This window comes from Neolamprologus multifasciatus, chromosome 13, assembly GCF_963576455.1.
Source record: "Neolamprologus multifasciatus chromosome 13, fNeoMul1.2, whole genome shotgun sequence".
Lineage (NCBI taxonomy): Eukaryota > Metazoa > Chordata > Actinopteri > Cichliformes > Cichlidae > Neolamprologus > Neolamprologus multifasciatus.
In genome coordinates this window covers 12,618,351-12,639,214 of record NC_140451.1, presented here as the reverse complement: position 1 = coordinate 12,639,214, position 20,864 = coordinate 12,618,351, and the positions used below count along the sequence as shown (strand labels likewise).

Below are 20,864 nucleotides of genomic sequence, written 5' to 3'. Positions count from 1 at the left end.
GATGAACGGAGTGAGTTATTTAATCAGAATAACATCCACTGAGCTGTCTTTATATTGTGAAGGATGCTGAGTGGCCACACAGGGGCCAAACAATGTGGCGGCATTCGGGAACCATCGATGTTGGGGGAGGTCTACAAAAATAATCCTATTCATTCAAGGATGTTGAGTTCCTAAATCAACACATTGCAAACTCTGAGCCTTTTCGCCATCGTGTTTCTCTTCAGCAGATGCATCCATTTTGCTTACGTAAACCATCCTGTTTGTGCTCGCCACCACCAAACCTCTTGGAAGTCATACAGAGTGAGCCAAATATTTGCAGTTTCCCCTGTGGCGGATACCTAATAGCATGAGAAAAGAAGTTCAGACGGGGGAAGAAAAGGGCAGTGACCTTGAGAACTTCTGGGCTGAACTTTCCCCTCCATTCCCCCCTCCTCGCCAACCAGCGCTCCTCTCTCTAATCAATTACTGTTGGCAGTCAGGAGACCACCAGTGATTAGCAACAGCAAGGCAGACGTGGGTTGGCGGGGTGGGGGGAGTGGATTGCGGGATGTGTGAGGCTGGGAGGGTGGCATGTGGGGGTGGGCAGAGGGGGGAAGAGAAAAAACTTCCTCCGAGCAGCTTTGATCAAAATGCTGCCTCAAATAAAGCGTAATGCATACCCGCCGGTTTAAATGATGCTTGAAGAGCTTTATTTATCCACGAGAATGAAAGATGACATCCTTTTGTGTCCCGTGTCTCAGTCAGTTGCACGTGAGCAGACGGTTGTAGATCCCCGATATTGTTTGCACTCCCATCCACTCAGCTGAGACTGACAGACCCAAGACAACAACAGAGAAACACCACATGTAAACACATATCTTTTTCTTTTCAGTTGTTCAGGTCTTTGAAGCAGGAGGGAAATAATTTACAGGCTCCTTTTTTTTTTTAATGAGAATCTGCGCCGTTCCCACGCCCAGTGTGGCAGGAAAGCTTAACAAAATCATTTGTCTTAGATTGGCTGATTGGCTGTCTGGAATCTGAGTGTGTCTTTGACGGTAATCGAAGTTTAATTTGATGAGAGGAACTCTCCCACCACACTCACCCACAACTGTCCTCCTCACACTTTTACTCATTTGCTCTCGATTTCTCACTTTAATCCTGCCGTGTCTCCCCTGCGCATTTATAGGTTTATCCATTTTTATAGGGCGAAGGTAAGGCTGAAGGAGAAAACCTGGCTCACACGGCTGTAAACTGCAAAAATGTTTGTGTCATTAATCTTCCCTCGTGGGGTAAAACAGTGAGAGAGCGTTTATGTGTCAGGAGTAGGGGTGGACGAGAGATATAAACAGAGAAAGATTAAATAAGGAAAGATAAGAAAGGCAAAAAAAAAGGGGATAAAAGATAGAAGACGTGAGCAGGAGAATCGGGGTTGTAACTCAGCAGATTGCAGCGGTCTCACACAAACCTGCTTTACACGATGTGGCTTCCTCTGGAGCTCTCTGCGGCCAACCTCTTTCTCCAACTCTCCCTGCACACAATTAATGGCATTATGAGCACTACTGGAAAGCTCAGCTAAACAGTTGTGTCTCTGATTTTCCCATGGGAACACCATTTTGTGTTGAAGCCAAGCTCTCTGAAGCAATAAAGTTATCTCTTTTCACTGATGTGGTCCGGCGGGACCTACGCTGTCGAGATAGTGCGGAGGAAATAAAGCAAGAAATAAAATTAAGCTTTATCTGTAAGTTCAGATCGAGATACATCACCGGAGCAGTGCAGGCTGGACTCTGACTGGCAGTTCTGGAATCTGGTCCTTTTCATTGTATGCTGTGCTGACTTTGTCTCTGTCATGAGATGTTTTTCACAGCCGGACAAGTACGGTCACTGTGATGTCCCCAGCCAGAGCATCTGAGCCTCATCAGGCAGGCATTTCAAAGCTGCTGTCATGGGTATTTAGAAAGGGGCAGGCAGAGGACAAAGGCCCACTATTGGCAACTTGTCCATTTGTTCTCCCTTTGAGGTTTCCTAACGACGTCTCTGCCCTCATAGAAATCACTGCAAATTAATTTTAACACTCAGTGAAAAGACAGATTAGTGCCGAGATGGTGGCACAAAGGGTGTTAAAGACGACGAGGGGCGTGCTGGACCACAGGCCAGGCGAGGGACATGTTACCCACAGCTGCCAGCGTTGACCTATTTTCACCAAACCAGCTTAAAGATTTTTTAGCATCCTCTATTGTGCAAAGACCTTGCAAAGCACACGCTGAAGTCTTATCTGCACGACCCCCTTCGGGCACTGTGCCCTTCGATGGCTCTCGTAAAGCCACTGATGGGGGTTTTAATTAAGTGTGGCAGGTGATTAGATGGTCCATATTTATCTGGAGGGCGAGGGGCAGATGTTGCAAGAGACGACCACGGGGTGAAATAGCTTCATAAAGAATACAAACAAGAGCCCGAACTATTGTGGTGGAGACTTTAGTCACAGACACGACCCTCGCTCTTAAACCAAGAGAGAAAAGTGATTTCAGATTCAATTATCTTCTTTGCAGGAGGAAATGGTGAGCAGATGGCAACAATAGTCACGGGCCTCAGCCCGATCAGCGCTGTTCGTGGACGTCTTTTCTTTGCAACAAATTTACCGTGGCCTCATGAGGTTTTCATTGAAGTGTTAGCACTAGGAGGTGAAGCTTGCCAACAGGTCAATGGCATTATAGATATGACAGAGGTCCAAAGCTTCAGAATAATTTTAAATAACCCTTTCAGACACCGTGTGCGTTTTCTATAAAAGATTTGCTTTGTCTGTTTGCGTTTTCTTAGCCTGATTTTTTTTTTTGGAGGGGGACAAATTGTCAGCATGTGGTCGAGTGAGAAAAGTTATCCTTCTTAATGCTATGAGTCATCGAAAATAATATAAATTCTAGTTAGCCATTTGCAAGGATTTGTTATTGGTTTTGACTGAGTTGACAAATTGATAGTTTATACAGTTCATGGGAGAAAGTTCTGAACACAAAGGCTTGAAGGCAAGTCTGAATTTGTCTGCTGACTTAAGCTATCGGAGCAGATTAAGAAAGATATTTGAATGCTGATCAAGTTTTTTTTCACACAGATAAATTTCCTCCTTTTAAGGACACATAAATCAGATCTTTTTCTCTTTTTTTTTCGAAAGGCACTGACCCCTCTGAGAGAGCTACAGGCGAAACTTCTAATTAAATTCATGTCATGGATGAATGAGACGGGAATGTGTTTACTTTTTGGAAATAGCCGTGAATAAAACAAATGGGACTAGAGAGAAATCCTGCAACTTTTAAAGACTAACAAAGAGTAAAGAAAGATTCAGAGAGCTCTAACAGACAAGTCATGTGAAAGGCCGTAAAGTGCGTTACAAGTGTGTATAAACCACACTATTATACTGTGTGTAGTCGTACTGTATACTGCAGAAGTATATCTGTCTTTGGTTTGTCTTAACAAGGGGTGAAACCTAATAAACAGTGGCTGAAATATAAACAGCAGCCAGTTTTCAGTTTAATATTTATTGTGTATTATTATAATTGCTATTGTCTACATGTTTTCATTTTTTTGCCGTATGTCCATAGATAGTTCCAGTTAATGAAAAAAGCTCCATTACTTGCAAGTCTCTGCTCTGTTTCATCTTGCATAGGTGTCTGGGAGGGTGTGGTTCACATCAGTACAAGAGAACAGTAATTTGAGTTTAAGGTCTGCGCTCCCTGTATATCTCCCTATAGGCAGATTTTTCTATATATAAGACTGGTTTATCCACTTTACTGTGCCAACCTGTCTGATTAGTACAGCATGTCCTATGCTACAAAGAATCAATAAAGCATGTGCTGTTACATCTGATATGTTATTTTCCCTTCTCTGGCACATTTCCCTTCAGGACTTGTAGTCAGTTTGTCATGTTTTTAACTTGTTTTTTTATTGCGTGTGTGCATGGGTGCATATTTAGTTGGATATATTTCAGGCTGAGGAGAAGCCCACTGAACACTGGAAAACAAACAAAAGACTGCACAAAATCTTTGTCCAAAATGTTAAGGAAGCAAAGGGAAGGGCACTTGCACACTTTTTTTTCTATGTCAGTCTAACAAAAAAGCTACAAAAGCGCCACAAAGGCCGCCTTTGAGAGCACAATATTAGAATTAATGACTTTAGCAAAACCCTGGAAACACAATGAGATCAAATGTACTGTGTACGTATAAATCACCTATGGCAGGCACCCCGTGTTCACGCACATTTGCCAACATTTGAGGAAGCAGGGCTGTGATCGTTTTAGTCTTCACGGACTGAAGTGACGACAGAAACCTGAACCTTCGGCTGAATTAAAGAGGACGCAGCACAATAGTTGCTCATTTCCTGCTTCCTGCTCTTTCAAATGACCACAAGCGCACTCATCTTGTTGCGGCGATCAGAATGGCAGATTTTTTTCTTCAGAACTCGCAGCGTCCTATTATCAAAAATGCTATTTATGTCATCCTTGCACAGGAAATGATATGTCGGAAAATTACATGTGTGGTGGTTTATCTGCTATAAAAAAACTGTTTAGAGGGGAAAAAACTATCATTTGTCTCAGATATCATGAAGATGCATACGTTTGTCCATTTTTTTAAACCGCTTGTCCTAAACAGGGTTCCAATACATGTAGCGTGTCCATTGTTCAGTCACCTGGCATGCTCTGGAAACTTGGATCAATTTGGTGTCAGTGCTCTACGCTGCCACTCGTATAAGCTCCTCGTGGTGTGAGAGGGGAGTATTTGTGTTCTTTTCCTCCTGTGCTGAAGGTCCTCTCAGGAGGCCATTAATGCTGCTGTCTAGCATGACTAGACAGCAGCAGGCTGTTTTAGTACTCGGGTTGCTGAAGGTTGCTCTTTCACCTTGACCCCAGTGAAACAGGAGACCATGAATGCTGCCTTCCTCTGTTTCTTCAGATAGCAATATCAGGGGTTTTTTTTTACGTGCTATATTCTTTACATTTTCAAGTGTATGTTGTTCTGTGGCTCCTTTTCTGTCTTTTTCTCTCTAGGTCCCCTTGTTGTTACTGAATGGAATAAAGGATTAAGCCTCTGGCCTCTTATATTCCACTGTTTGTTGTTTCAGCAATATTGCTGCTGGGAACATGCGCTTATTGCCTCCAACCTTTTTTCTATGACAAGCAGAACACATTTCTAGCTATACAGCAACTAGTTTGTCACCAGACTTGCTGTAGAGCTTTAAGAGAAATGCTGACATCAGCAGTGTGAAACAGGGTCTTGACAGCCAGGCTCAACGTCTCCCTAAGGCTGTTGGAGCACAGGAAACTAAAATCCATACAGCTTTAGCAAATAGCAGACCGCTGTGGCTCTGAAATAGACAGCAGATCAGATTGAGGGTCAGCTGGTAGGTCAAAAGAATGGAACAGGTCCATGGTGTCAGTCTGATTAGGACTTATATTCTTTCACAAAACCACATCCACGGCTCCGCCTCGCCTCATTCCGGGGCCTGGGTCGAATGCCGGGGAATCTGATGGCAGACAGGAAGTCCTTATTGTACTAGCGCAGAGATCCCGGAGCCAGACAGCATACAGGAGCGATGTCATCGATGGCCGGGCCCGGCATATCTTTGTGCTTGCTCACCGCGTAACAAAGACGTAAATAAACACTGTTACCCCCACTGGTCTTCAACTGTCATTTCAATTAGGCAGAGTCGTCATCGAAAGCTGCGGCCTCTGTTTTTCGCAGCCACGCCATTACCTCTGACCCCTGCAGCTCGTGCCCGAGGTGATTTTCTTTATTAGTCCATGGGGTCAGTATTTAGCCCCGTAGCCATCAGTAGCTGGCTGAAATCTGCAGAGTCAACACTCTGCCTTCCTGGCTCTTAGTTGCATTAGCACACTGAAGCCCCACAGCCTTCCACTCCCACTCCGCAAACATCCTCCCTAAGGCCAGATAACATCTCTGTCCTGTCCATTCACGAGCCAGCCAAAAGCCTGCGCTCTGAACCCGGGGAGCTGAACATGTCGATGTAGGGAGGCTTTCTAGGAAGCCTTTTCAATTAAAACGTGTGAGGCTACACAACAGTTTTACAAGCAGTAAACAGTTTAGAGTTGTTGTCAAGATAAGAAAACTCTGACATGGCATGATTAAACTCGTTTGGTGTTCGGTGGTTGCTAATTAATCACTTACCTTGAATGTTTGTATAAATCCAAATACAGCGTAATAAAACTTTATTGATGTAAAAATGGCAAAAGCAGGCACAGAGGCTATAATCTAGGTCATATTATACTGGCTGTCAGGAGGGTTTTTTTTTTTTTTCCCGAAACCCTCAGTGCAACCCAAACTGAAGCGAATAAGTTAACAGAGCTGTGACCAAATGCTACATTTTCCAGGAAGCCAAGCCTTTGGGATTGAAACAGTAAATGTTTTGTTACTGACAATAAATCATGACATTGTTTAATTAGCATCCTTCAAATTCTCATTCATTGTGGTGTGCCTCTGAGATGTTTCCTTCTTTGGCTTTTATTCGCATATTTCTCAAGATATTCCACCCATCAATTTTGCCACTGAGAGAGAGAGGGGGGGAGAAAGAGAGATAGACGCAAATGGCAATTATGGAGGAGGGAAAATCTGGTGAGGAATAAAATGGGCCGTTGTGATAATCCTCTAAAAGGGATTTACAATCCCTACGAGATAAAGAAACAGTCATTTTGCTTATCTATTGGGGGGGGGGGGGGGGTTCCGCGTTGCACATTTTTCGTACTTGAACAAAAGTGTTCAAAAGTGTTCATCAATTACAACTTCTAATGCGTACAAAACTCTGAAGCTGCCATTTAAACGTTGGTATCAAACTGTCCTCTATTCTGGCAGACACAGCCTACAACAATGATGACCTCCCTGTTCTGCCCACTCTGTTCTAACCCCGAGGTTCACCTGAACCTAATCTCTCAGGGAATCTTAGCTATACAAAACTCTGTCAACCCGAGTAAGACGATGCCTTGTTAGAGGTGGTCCCTAAAGAGCATCAGAGACAATGGATCAAATACAAACCAAAATACAAAGAGGCTTTGAAGTATTGTTGTTAGTCTCTATTGCTCATGCCCACCATGACCCTCTGCTCCACCTCTCCTCGCTCGGTATCCAACCCAGTGAAAGTGCCTCATTCTAAAGGAGGAGGGGAACTCTGATTTGCCTATCTCATTTACCTGTGACCTAGATAACAGTGTCTACTCAATGAATGCATGTTAGTTTAACAGCCTTCGCTCTGGCTCGCTAATGTTTTAAAACTCTGATAAAAGTTCTGTTTCCTGGAATTCCCCTGCATCCATCTGACTGAAGAGTCATAAAACAAATGCAGTTTGGAAACCATGGGCGTGTAGGTAGATCACATTCACTTCCGAGCAAAGAGTAAGATTTTGAAAAAAATAGAGATATTACATGCAGTGGGATTACATGCAATCCATATGATTACCTTTTACAATGTAAAGAAAATGCCACGCATTTGTCATCCTTTAGTCGTGTTTATTTATTTTATTTTTTTGCATAGTTCTGCTCTCTTTTGTTCTTGCCTTTACTCACCCATTAAAAACATGAGCCATGAAACATTAGACGATTAGTCATCCACAAACCCCTAAGATACAAGTGTACTCGGGAGAAAAGGCTTTGCAAATTCAAAAGATTTCAGCATTTAACTGTAACAGCCTCATAACTTTTAAAAAAAAAAGTCATAAAGATTTCATTAAGGATATTCAGAAAGGAGCCGTGCACTGATAAATGTCGAAAAGCAACTTGGAAAACGAGGCGTTTATTTGTGTGTAGATATTGCAGAGCGCTGCCAGCTTTCACGGGTAACACAATAAAACAGTCAAGCGGTGCTACAGAAATCTTTCATGTTTCCAAATGTTTGAAAAATGGGACTTTCTTTTGCAGGAGGAATCCCAGGGAATCTGATCCTTGGATATCAATCTCTGTCTGCGTGATAAAGACACTGATGACAGAGGAGTTGATCACTAGCCTAGGGTGGGGTCCATGCATATTTGTCTGCAGTTCTACAGTAAATGCTGCTGTCTCCACCCAAACTCAAACCACTCCACAGACTTGTCTCTCTTCCCGAGCTGTCTGCAGACATCAAGTCTAACACATTGTACGCAGCGCATTTACCTTCGTTCCATCAAACATTTCCATGAGACAGGACCACGTGGAGCCTTGGCTAATGAGAAAACAACATGTATGTAATCAGCTCGAGAGAACGGTGGGGGGAGTTCTGCAAACCTCAGTAAAGCTATCGCTGGCAGGGGTTGCTTATGATATGGGCCCGTCAGTTTCTGCCAGCTGGCACCGAGGCCCTGGCAAAACCGTCCCTGGTGGTTAATGGATCATAAAGGTTTGCTGGGAGCCGCTTCACAGCTCGAGTTGATTTAGTAATGTAACACAAACCCATTAGTACTGCCTTTTGCTGCAAGCGAGCATGGCGTTTAGACTCCACACAGCAAAACACAGACTTTTAGCTCTTGTAAATCATCATGGCTGGGCAACTCTCACTAAAAAAAGCTGTAACACATTTCATCAGAAGAAGTGATAGAGCTTATCACATAATAACTGTAAAATTATTGGCACGCCTAAGGCAATTAATCTTAACTGCTCCATGTTAAACTGTAGGAGCAATTTCCTAACCATTCAGTCCACAAAAACAACCCAGTAAATTCAAAATTAAGCCAGCATTAGTAGCCTATTAGAAGGAGAAGCGCTCCTTCTTAACACTCTACACAAGCCCTGAGTCAAGAAACGAAAGACGAGTGCATTAAAATGAAACGGAAGGTTCACTCTTACCTTAATATGAACAAAAACAACTATTCCACGAGTGTGAAGTTCAGCTGTGGAACACAAGGAATATGTTGTTGGATGCTTACTTTCTCTGTTTGAAGACAAGAGACACACTGGAGATGGTGTGTTTGCACGAGGACAACCCTGGCCGGCTGACAGAGGGGATTAAACAGTATTAAGAGTGTCCAGATGCATTTGTTCAAACTAATACGCTGACATACTGACACACTGCACTGGAGAATAAACAATGAACAAAACCATTTTTATTGTTTCAGTACTCAAAACCAGGGCTCATCCTTTCATTGCCCCATGTCAACATTGCACATTGGATCTTGAATCCAGATTCAAGAGGATGCTGGCTACTGTAGCTTGAAACCTTGGTTTTCTACATGCGCCTTATATCCTTCATTTGTCTGTAGCACCGTTTTTGTTTGTTTTTTTAAAAGCTGATTATAGTCGGCCAGATGGGCCCCAATGCCCACACCCAGTCTGTCAGTGTTACAGCTCCTCCCCCCCAGTGAATTATGCACATCTGGATGAGCGGATGAAAAATAGAAACAAACTGGGTCATGTCTGTATTTGAAAATAATAGATTTTGTGTTTGTTTTTCAGATTTCTTCATCATAACTGTTGCTGCGCCATTATTAAAGTGTTGCTATAATGCAACATTCCCACACAAGGACACCCACAAGATTATTTCATTTCTTTTATGGCCTGTTTAAATACAGTTCTTCTATATAATGTAAATTTCCTCTGGGGTCACTGAAGAAAGGCAGGGAGTTTATGAATGTAGTGTACTTAGAAAGCCTAGAAATTCCCCCAGCTGCAGCTGAGAGGCTAGCCCTGCTCCCTGGATAGTCTCCCCTGGAAGTCTCCTGTGACCCTTCAGACTTTCCATAAATCTGCTGAGTGATTGCGGTGGTCAATTAACACTATGAATTGCTCCCAGTGGAGAGAACGGTCACATCCGTAACAGCAAGAAACCAAAGCCGTGCGGGTTCACTCTGAGTTCTGCGCTAATAACACACTGGACCTGGTACAATGAAAAATGGGTTGAAGACCCAAAACTATAATAGCAGCTATTGTACTGGTGGTAACACAGTCACTCAAGTGCAATATTCAGGAAGGCCATTTCATTACATCCAATAGAGCCTCAATCATGTGTAAAATTTGCAGTTTGAATGGGCTTGCTATCATATCAATCATCAGTGGCTGCAGCGAAGGCTAATGGAGGCTTTTTCTTCCTGCTTACGCTTTGTGTATTTTGTTCCCATTTGTGGTATCAGAGACTGGACCAATTTAGACTTATTTTAATCAAGACTAAACTCTCAGTCATTACTGGTGTGCTGAAACAGGTTGTTTGCATCAGTATGTTTCCTTTTTAGAGGAAAAAGAATGTTGGAACAAAGACATTTGTCATAATAGAGTATCTGTTTAATGTCAAATACAGCAGTTTACCTGCAAATGATTTGTTTGCTTATTTTTCAGTTGTGACTTTGAACAGAAACAATGACAGACCTTTTAAACATTTCTTTATTTTAGGATTTTGGAATATATCTTCAACAGAAAGCTTCTGCTAGCAATGGCAGTTTCATATTGGCTAGTCCCCAACCTTTTAGTTAAGTGGTTAAATGTCTTTTGTTATCCTTTGGCCTTTATTTTTATGCCATCATAATAAAATTATTTGTTAGGCATTTCTGTACTAATTGTCTTCCCAGACAGGGGCGAGCAATTAATCCAAAGCACACAGAATTGACAAACTGGGATTGCTGTGGTGGGCCACATGAAAAAGCTACTACAAAGAGTAGATTATGATTAAATTAAATTAGATTCAGTTTCTTTTTATTTATATGGCACCAATTCATAACTGCAGTTGCGCCTCAATGTACTTTATATTGTAAGGTAAACCCTACAATATTAGAAACCCTAACAATTCCCTTTTAACAGGAAGAAACCTCTACCATCATCCCTATTTAGCACTGGCTTACACAGTACCACCTGGTGCATAATACAATACAAAAATACCAGTTTCAGTTCTGGGATCATTTCAGTCATTTTGTACTGCAACCACTTCAAAAGTCAGACATTTTTCCCTGCCAGATTTAGACAGCCATCAGTTGTAACACCTGCCAGTTTAGTCCTATTTCTGCCTCAAAGTATGCACTTGCATTCACAAACAAGTCATTTCCCATCTTAGTCCCTTTCATTGCTGCCAGCTCCACAATAATCTCAAATTCTTTTGTTATCTCACGTTCAATTCAATTCAATTCAATTCAATTTTATTTATATAGCGCCAAATCACAACAAATGTTGCCTCAAGGCGCTTCATAGATACAGAGAAAAGCCCAACAATCATATGACCCCCTATGAGCAAGCACTTTGGCGACAGTGGGAAGGAAAAACTCCCTTTTAACAGGAAGAAACCTCCGGCAGAACCAGGCTCAGGGAGGGGCGGCCATCTGCTGCGACCGGTTGGGGTGAGAGAAGGAAGACAGGATAAAGACATGCTGTGGAAGAGAGACAGAGATTAATAACAGATACGATTCAATACAGAGAGGTCTGTTAATACATAGTGAGTGAGAAAGGTGACTGGAAAGGAAAAACTCAATGCATCATGGGACTGTGACTCTCAACTTTGAATAACAGCACATAGTTTTAGTTAAAGAATTACTTTTGTGTACATTTCAAATAACATTTTTGCTTTTGAAGTTGAATGACGTGATTTGATTTGTCAATTTCAAAAATTAGCTACTGGCCTGAGACACAAACATCAACGCGGTAATCCAGAGCCAAGGAGGAAGACGTTTAAATTTATTGTCAGATTATTTGCAGTGTCATTGATCAGTCTTGTTATGATTCGTTAGGAGAGTGGCCCATTTTCTTTTTCTTTTCTTTTTTTCAGGAAATATATCAGGGTGGCATTCTTTGGGAATTCATAAAGCTGTTCTTGATTGATCCATGGATGCGTGAAGCTTCATGAAAAAAAAAACCTTTGCAAGCTTTGAAGCTTTTCTAGCAAAGGTTCAGATATCCGTTCCAGCTCTGCATCAGTCAAGTTCTTGTATTTCCCTGCATCTTTTATGCCTAATGGCGATTCATACTGTAATCCTTCTAAACAGCAATCTGCTCTCCACAAACTAAGCACGTGGTCTTACCTCTGACTTCAGTCAAATAAATACTTAGAAGTCCATGCCATGTCCAAAATATATGTCCATCTCTTTTTTTCAGTGCAGGCAACATCACATTTCTCATAAATGTCTGTGAAACACATTTACAGTAAAATAGCATTCTCTCGCACACATGTATGTACATACAGTTTAAAAATATAGCAGTAGCCTTTAATGCCCAGGTTGTACAGCACAGGAATTTTATGGTCTGGGGGCCATGGTAAATAATATCTATTGAACATCTGCCTGCTTAATTAAGTTCAAAGACCTGATGTTAAGTGTCTTAATGTTGGAGCTGCTGAATCCTAGTCCTAATTGTGAAATACTTTTTCTGGGAACATGTAAGCATACAAACACGTATGAGTATTTTATAAGCTGTTACGACATCTATGAGCAAAAAAATGTATTCAGATCAGGACTTCACAATGATAATGATAATGACAATGATAGCTATGGCTATATTCTATGCTTTCCATGGGAGAAAGCATCCTTTATATCCTTTATATTCCACACTCGACAACTTATATTTGCAAAAGCATTCATAATGTTGCACTTGACGCAACCGATACAGCTAGCTGTTTAAAGTCCTGCTGTTTTTCTCACCTCGGGACACCTTGCAAGTCTCTCCATAAAGTACGAGTCCTGTTATTTGATTGATTTCCAGCATTCTGTGACACACTCCCCTGAATTCCAGCAAAAGCTCCGGGGGAAGGATTATTTCAGATGCTGTTTGTCAATCACGCAAGCGCTCCTTTTGCAGCATACTGAGGTGCTGACGTGTCCAATGACAGTCCTTCTCTCCTGAAATATATCAGGCACCCACTGTGCTACACATGAACACAAACATGGGGAAGCACAGAGTTGACAATGCCGACATTTGAGATTCACTCAGCAGATGTAGGAAGCTGAGGAAGTCCCAAAAGGGAAGTGATGTATCATCACATTGATGAATCACACAGGCTTCTTTAAAAATAACCCAAATTATTTCATTGTGACTGAGACATTATCAGCTTTTCGTACTAGAAATCAGCTTTCTTTTCATGGTAATAGCTGGTTTGAGCAGGTGCAAACGAGATTAGTAAAAATAGGCAAGTATTAAACACATTTTTTTTTCCATGAAATGCAATTTTGTGCTCTGTTTTGCTTAATTTTGATTCATCGTGTTCGTGCACTCTGTTAATTGTGCCAAAAACACAACAGCTTTATATTCAAATAATAACAAGAACCTCATTTTTAATTGAATGCACAGCTTGGCCCTTAGCTCCAAATGTTCATTAGCCTTGGAATGACATCATGTGCGGTCACCCTTTTGGGTGTGTGTTGATGGCTCAACACATTTACTTTGTTTACAGATGCTGTGACTTGGAGTGTGGAAAATAGGTGGTCAGTACCCCCACAAACCCTGTAATTTGCACTTTGTTGGCCATGTTTTTTATGATGCTGCGAACAATTATGTATACAAGGAACATCCAATAAAAGACACTAATATAAACATTTTATGATGGCAGACAATCTTTTTCCCTAGTACAAAGACATTATAGGAGGTAAACACATGACTTCATCAACTACATTTTATCTGGGGAGTTAAAATATACACCCAGCAAGGTGCTTGACAGGAAAATCAATAACAGACACATGCTTTAATTTAACATGTAGTGCAGTGTTTTTGAAGGATCCGAGTCTAGTCCAGCTTTGCATAACCCAGCTGTGGCTTTTGGTTCCTAGCAAAATGTTTTTATGTCTAGACGTTGCACAGAAATAGAAACAGTGAATGGATTTAGCCGAGTCAACTGCAGTCAACTCTGTCCTTCTCTTCACTTTCTCATGAGTGGAAGTAAGCACGCCCTTCAGTAGTGCTGGCAATTGGGATGGGATCGCTAATGCTGAGGATCTATGAGATGCAACAAGGATATCTGGTCTAAAGTTGAAGGGCCCTGCACTATTTTGCATGATAACGTAATGCTGATTTAAAGTGAAATGTTTGAGCAAGGAAAAAGTGCATGTCAGCACACAAAAAAAGAGTCCTATGTGCATAAGAATCATAATTGCGACAGTTGTAATGGGTAATGACTTTAGTGCATTTTTGTGAATATTAAAAAAAAAACAACTGAGGGGGAAAAAGTTGGAAGTAACATGAAAAAGGAGTAGAATTGGGTGAGAGTTTCCCTTTGCTGCTCACAGTGATGAAAAGCAGGGAGTGCGTGCGTTTGATGAATTGCCCAAAATCTATTATTTCACTGGTCCTTCGGCAGTCTATTTCTTTTAACTGCTGTCACGTTGTTTGCTTGAAATGCCTCTGGCTTTTGTTTTTCCTCTCAAACATAAATGCAAAAATCCCAAACGTTTTAAATGAGAGTGCAATTTACATTTTCACTTGACTGTTTTTTGCTAAATTCTATTTGAAAGGTGCTTGCCTTATGAGTCAGGCTTTGGGAATCCCCTCGCCTGTTCCTAATGCACAGTGACAAACTGCAAGTATGGATCAGGATCTCCTAACATTCGCCACAGGCCGTATAGAGCAATCAATTTATCGCAGGGCTGGAACAGCGGTTCCAAGGCTTTTAACTGCAACACAAGACGTGGTCCTGTGCTGCTCACAGGGAGAGAGAATGAAGATTGATGGCCAGATGAAACTCTATTATGACTAACCCCCTTGGTGGCTTTAAGGGGGTGCCGCCAGGCTGCTTTGAGAGTGCCAGTGGTGCTGGTGGAGCGAGCACGGCCCTGCCAATGAGAGCGACAGGGAAGACGTTTGAATGTATGGCAGAGTTAAATGCTAAAGATGTTTTATGGAGTCTCTGTGATCTGATCTGCATTGTGTTGATCAGCAGTCAACAGACAGTGGCCCGACTCTGGCAGAGGTCCACGCTAACAAATAACAGCTTTAACTGTGGAGAACAGATAGTCTCCACTCTTATTCTGAGTAATGTCTGCCTCTCATTCACTGGGGCGGCGCATAAAAAGCTTTCAGACACCGGGGCCATGCCAGAAGTGACATCACACCATATTTTCTCCTCCTATGAGGCAGCCTGTAGCAAGATGTTAAGGAGGGTGACATGACAAAACCACCTCTGCTTATGAACGTGTATGTAGGTGTCAACGCCCTTTTTACACGTGCGACAGTGTGTGCGTGCCGTTACTTGTGCCAGATTGTACCGTACAGCCGTTTGATGTCAGTGCAGGTCTGTAAAGTCATTTTCCCCTGAAGCAGAGTTAAACAGGGTAGAGGTAAGTTGTATGAAGAAAAGAGAGATTTATAGGACCGCTGAGGCATTATTCAACTTTTTTTTTTTTTAAAGAAAAGGTAGAATAACTGATATTTCTGCAGGCTACAACCAGACAGAGAAATTGGTGACTAAAATTATGCCTCCCACATTCCATATATTGTACTTTAGAGGATAAATTTGCTCGTTAAAAGATGTTCTTGTTCACGCTTTTTTCTGTGTTCGTTTTGTCTGAGTCAGTCAGGAGACAAACTTGTGCCTCGTTTGCTGGATGCTCAATTAATCCTGTTGGAAATGCACAACCCGCTCGGCTGGAACATTAAAGGATACTCTTAAATCCTTATGATTTTTTTTTGTAGGCATTTGCACACCACATGTTTGTTTTTTAACTTGCTGTTGGCAACGACTGTGATTCTACACTTTTATGTTCCTTCCATTGTAAGCTTACTTTTGCCCGAGCCACTCTGCAGTGTAATTTATATTTCAGCACTGACTGCAGATAAAGAGAAGAGCCTTTGTGTCTGTGACAGATGGAATGTAACCAGGAATTAACTGAGCTTCAAATGACCTAATACAGCTAAATAATTACCCGCGATGATTGCAGTTTGCTTAAGCACTAGAGGGCTCATGTTACAAAACACTGTTGCATCACACGCTCTACTTCTGATCATTACCCGGGCTAGACGTGTGGTCGTTTCTGCGGGTTTATATATGGAAACATGAAACAGGCATCACACCTACAACTTCCCCTGTGCAATCAGGGCTTGTCTCTGTGGTTGTCACAGTGGCTGACTTTCATTTTCATACTTTTAAATTACCCTCCTCGCTGCACATCATTTAGGTATTACACTGGGAAGGAGAGTGATGTCGGAAGAGAGAAGGTGGGGAAGGAGGAGTATGTTTGCAAAATTTTTTCCCCCTTAGTTTCGCCTCTCTTCCTTGCCTTTCTGCTGCATTCCCTTGTCCTCACTCTGCAGTCTCTAACAGAAGAGGGCTTCAAGGAGAGGCTGGTCGAATTCAGACAGGGATGGGCCTGAAAGAGATATATTGTGAGGTCACATTCTTCCCAAATGCAGACAGGAGCCAAGTCAGTAGCAGGCAGAATTACCCCCATGAATCATGCCCATTGTGATGCCTACCAAGGATGAGAACATGGAAAGGAATTAGGTACGGCAGAGCCTTATCGGCTTCCTATTCGGGACCCGGCAGCCACTTGCTGCAAGCAGCCTGGTCAGCCCGTCGCATCCGCACTCATGTAGAGTGTCCATGAATGTGGAATTCCTCCACTGCCATGTGTTGTTACTTAAGGGTGTGCTGCAGCCAAGTTACTGCGCACTTTTCCATCCACACCCGTCCTCCTGTCTGTGCACTTCCTTCCCTCCCATTTACCCAGAGATCTTTGTGGTAGGTCCTGGAGTTCAGGCAATATTAGATTGCACCTCTTAAAACATGTCAGGCTTTGTGGTGAAAATTAAAGAATGGAAAAATGTTGAAATGTAACATTTTGCTTAGGGCTTTTTCACGTTCAAACTGTTAGAAAAAGGGAGAAAAGATGAGACAGATGGAAACACATTTGACAAGTTTTATCGTACTGGGTTTATTTTTCATGTGCAGCCCCGTGTTATTTCCTCTTTGCAGAGTCAATGCCAGGCGGCATGTCTTGGGTGGCATCTTTGTTTTCGAGATCAAATGGTTAACTCTCTGAAAAACTGAAAGAAAACCTGAAAAACTAAAGATGTTTTCAGCACAGTCCCGGGGGATTATTTCACCTCAAAACTTCCATTTAAATTCACTCAGACTATGCTGTGTGCAAGGAAATCCCCTTTGCATCTGCTCTTTGTGTCCTGAGATTCTTACATGGTATGACAAATGAAGCGGATTTCATAGCGAACAAAGAAAGGATAAAAAGAGACACAAAGTTTTCACTGAGAATAAAACTCACTAATAGAAAACACTCCATAGCAGAGGAGTGCACAAAAAAATTACCCTCTGGTGGTTTGAATGTAAAGAGCCAGCAGAGGATAAATGAGTCTCTGTGTGATAAACTATTTCATGGTTGTATTGAGCTTTACATGACTTCAGCTAAAGGCTTGTGGGATTCTGTGATGGATGGTATGCAATCCTCAAACCTTCTGAAGCCTGGATGAATGAGGTAAGACGGGCAGCCAGACAGGTAAACAGACTGACCCAGGAAGTCCCACATAAGCATTTTCAACTGTCCGTGAGGACAACAAAAGCTATAAAATGGCTTTTGTCAGTTGAATCTAGCAATTGTGTGGTTGTGTGTTAAGTTTCCATCAACACCAGGCAGAAGGGGACAGGGTATGAGCAGGAGTCACCCCCTCCAACCTCCTCCAGCCCCTCCTCTCCGCTCTCTCTGCCTGGGAAGGGCAGGCCGGGTGGGGCTGGTAGAGCTGTGAGGGCCCTCATACCTCATAAGGGCATGACACAAGCACTGACTGCATACATCCGGGGAGTGAAGGCCTTGTCATAACACAGCTCTGTGCAAAATAAAATAAACACATGAGGTGAGAGGGTGAGGAGCGATAAGGACACACTGGGAGGGAGCGCAGGTAGGAGAGAAAATAGCTGCGAAAAGTTTTTTCTGGAGAAAGGTGACTCATGAAACGAAGCCAGAAGCCTGTGCCGCCACCCCCCTTCCACTTGATTACTATTGAGTAAGCCCCAAGTCCATTAGCCTAAATAACATCCAGGTGTTGCTGTGGCTATGGTGGCTTTTTCACTGGGGTGTAAACGACCTGCTCCTTTTCATGCTCCAACACGGGAGGCCGGGAAACAGGCCAGACAAGCACCGTGTCTCCTTGGGCTATTCCTCTCTCCTTCTCCCCTCCATCACAAGCATCCCATCAGGAGTCCCGCTGCTCCTCTGTTCATCTGCCACCTTGAGCATCACCCGAAAAAACAAAAAAAAAACACCGTTGGTCTCTGATCTATGTGTGCGTTGAATGTGGGTGTCTTCTCTCCCTGGGTGAGACCTCCCTACATAAAGCGTTCGCTTCCCACAACTGAGCGAGGGGGCCTCTTAGCTCACACCGAACATGCTTTCTTTTCTTTCTTTTTTTCAGCATTTTAATGAGGAATAGGAGAAAGAGAGAGGGAGAAAGAATGTTTGGCAGAAAAAAAAGGTGGATGGATTTTTCAAAAACAGCCACAGAGGATTTATTTGACAGAGGGAGAAAGGAGAGAGGGGGAGAGTCAAGAGACATTCTGGATGTGGAGACAAATATGTGCACATGGAACCGCATTACACCCATGTTACTTCTCATTACCTCCAGATAAGCAGCAGTTCACCGCAGCTGGCTGCTGTCTCTCACTAATGGCCACTATACTACAAATTAGTGGCTGTGGCCAAGTCCAGTCTTTTAGGCTATTAGGCCTGGACTCTGAGTATATGTTTCACAATTGAGAAATAAGCTTGAATGTTTGTCATTACATCCCATTTGAGGCCACCAGTCATTCAGGCAATAAAACCCCCTTTTTTATTATTCTCAGAGATGAGAAGCCACTGGACTGCAGTAATGTAGTTACAAAACAACTACATATGTTATAAACACAATAAATTTCACCTTTATCTACCAAGAGTAATGTCACTTGTTGGTATCATTGAACGTCATCACCAAAGACATAAATGTGTATGGGTGGCACAATGGTGCATTGGTTAGCACTGTCTACTTTTGTAGTTTGCAGAGTTTGCATGTTTTCTCTGTACCTGAGTAGGTTTCCACCAGGTTCTGTGGTTTACTCCCATATTCCAAATTAATGCATGTTGGAGTCACTGGTAATTTTATGTTCGTCATGGATGAGTCATGTGAAACGCAAAGTTTCGACATGACTATGCATTCTTGTGAAAAACAAGTGAAGCGCCCCCCATGATTCAGTAGCTTGTAGAACCACTTTTAGCAGCAATAACTTTGAATTGTTTAATTGCTTTTTCTGATTGACTGTATCAATCTGTTATACCTTGTGAAGGAATTTGAGTCTGCCATTATTTACAATGCTGCTTCACTTTTTTTGAGGTTTGCAGGCATTAGTTTATGCAGAGCACTTTTAAGGTCCACAGAAAGCATTTCAATCGGGTTGTGATCTGAACTTTGACTGGACCACTGCAACACCTTAATTCTTTACATTTTTCAGTCATTCTGTTGTAGTCTTGCTGCTTTGCTTGGGATCACTGTCCTATTGCAGTTTGTACCATGCTCTAGTTATCACACAGATGGGTTCACATTTGGTATACAGAGGAGTTTATGGTCAACTGAATAAATGCAAGGTGTCCAGGTCTTGTGGCTGCAAAACAAGCCCAAGTCAGCATTCCTCACTGTGCTTGACATCTGAAATGTGGTGCTTGTGGTGTGTTTAGGTTGCACTAAATGTGACACTGTGTATTACAGCCAAACATCTCCACTTCTCACCGTCCGCAGGACATTATTCCAGAGGTCTTCTGGTTTGTTCGGATATAACTTCTCAAATTGCAAACTGTGCAAACCATGTTCATTTTAGAAAGAAGAGGCTTTCTGTTGGTAAAGAAATAAGCATACTTTTCAGTCTTTGTGATGTAGCTTTTGTGTTGCACAGTCTGACCTTGGGGTAAATTTGCAAATATACCTTCTCACTGTAGAATGATGGACTTCCATCTTGGCATTATTACAACAAACCTGAATGCTCCAAACCCGCAAACTGCCAGAACTTTTGCTTTCATTGAGGCGCTCACACTTGCTGATTAGCATTTGATTAGCCTGGCTGCTACTTTCTCTGTTAATTACCATGGAAGCAGTAAGGGTGTACTTTTCCCCACATTGCTTCTGCAATTTGGCTAAGTTATTGTTAAACAATCACTAAGGGTATCCTCTGTTTTTTATTTTATTTAGATGGAGCCTATCCCAGCTGTCATGAGGCAACAGGTGGGCTACTCCCTGGACAAGTCACAAGAGACAGACAATCATTCACACATACATTCACTGCTTTGACCAATTCAGAATCACCAGTTAACCTGAAATGCATTTCTTTGGACTGTGGCAGGAAAACTGAATGCAAACTCCATACAGCAAGGACACAGCCAGCAGAAGTCCAAACCTTCCTCTTGTGAGGTAACAGTCACTACTACTGCATCTCAAAAATTACTTAAGTATTATGTATAATGAAATTTTGCATGTATAGTTGCGACCACCATTGCACTTTATTTTACATACAACTCTAAATGCTGCTATTTGAGTAGTTATATAATAGCAATTAATTGCTTTATATAGAAAGCAGCACAAAATGACATGTAAAGATGAAACCCGCATAGACTGTCTTATTGTGGTGCAGAAGAGCTAAAGTTCTGCTTTGCATAGATTCCCATGTATATCTCATATATAACAATTAAATATCATCAAATTGCTCCAGCTTTCTTAAAGAAACTAAATCTTTTCGAGAGAGGGAGAAAGTTACATTTGTGTACACAAGATTGTGCTGTGTGAGACACTGTGCATACATGCTTGATTCAAATACTGCGTGCAGGATTTTTATCAGCCATGTATGGGTGTGTAAAGATAACAAAAAATGGGCCCTTTACCCAAATGATCCATGTTATACAATGTAATATAGCTGTGATAACTACATTTCTGTTTTCTGTAGGTAAGTATTTGCATAGATTATTTATGGTTTATTGGGGCAGTGTTAATTAGTAGTTC

The 20,864-nt window shown here is 42.1% G+C and overlaps 2 protein-coding genes across 16 annotated transcripts in view; one reads left to right on the top strand and one right to left on the bottom strand.

Moving 5' to 3' along the window:
• LOC146505154 (uncharacterized) overlaps positions 1-9,452 on the bottom strand; it is a 38,532-nt gene extending 29,080 nt beyond the window's left edge. For 2 of the 15 annotated variants that reach the window (XR_014877560.1, XR_014877559.1), the window contains exons 1-2: positions 8,790-9,452; positions 1,445-1,507 (exon numbers count right to left, since the gene is read on the bottom strand). The gene's annotated coding sequence lies outside the window, so the exon portion shown is untranslated. Of the gene's footprint in view, positions 1-659; positions 1,508-8,789 lie in introns of all 15 variants that reach the window. The other 13 variants (XR_014877558.1, XM_085182514.1, XM_085182518.1 and 10 more) reach the window with 11 other exon arrangements.
• LOC146505153 (uncharacterized) overlaps positions 1-20,864 on the top strand; it is a 160,048-nt gene that overhangs the window by 105,069 nt on the left and 34,115 nt on the right. The gene's annotated exons all lie outside the window — the stretch shown is intronic.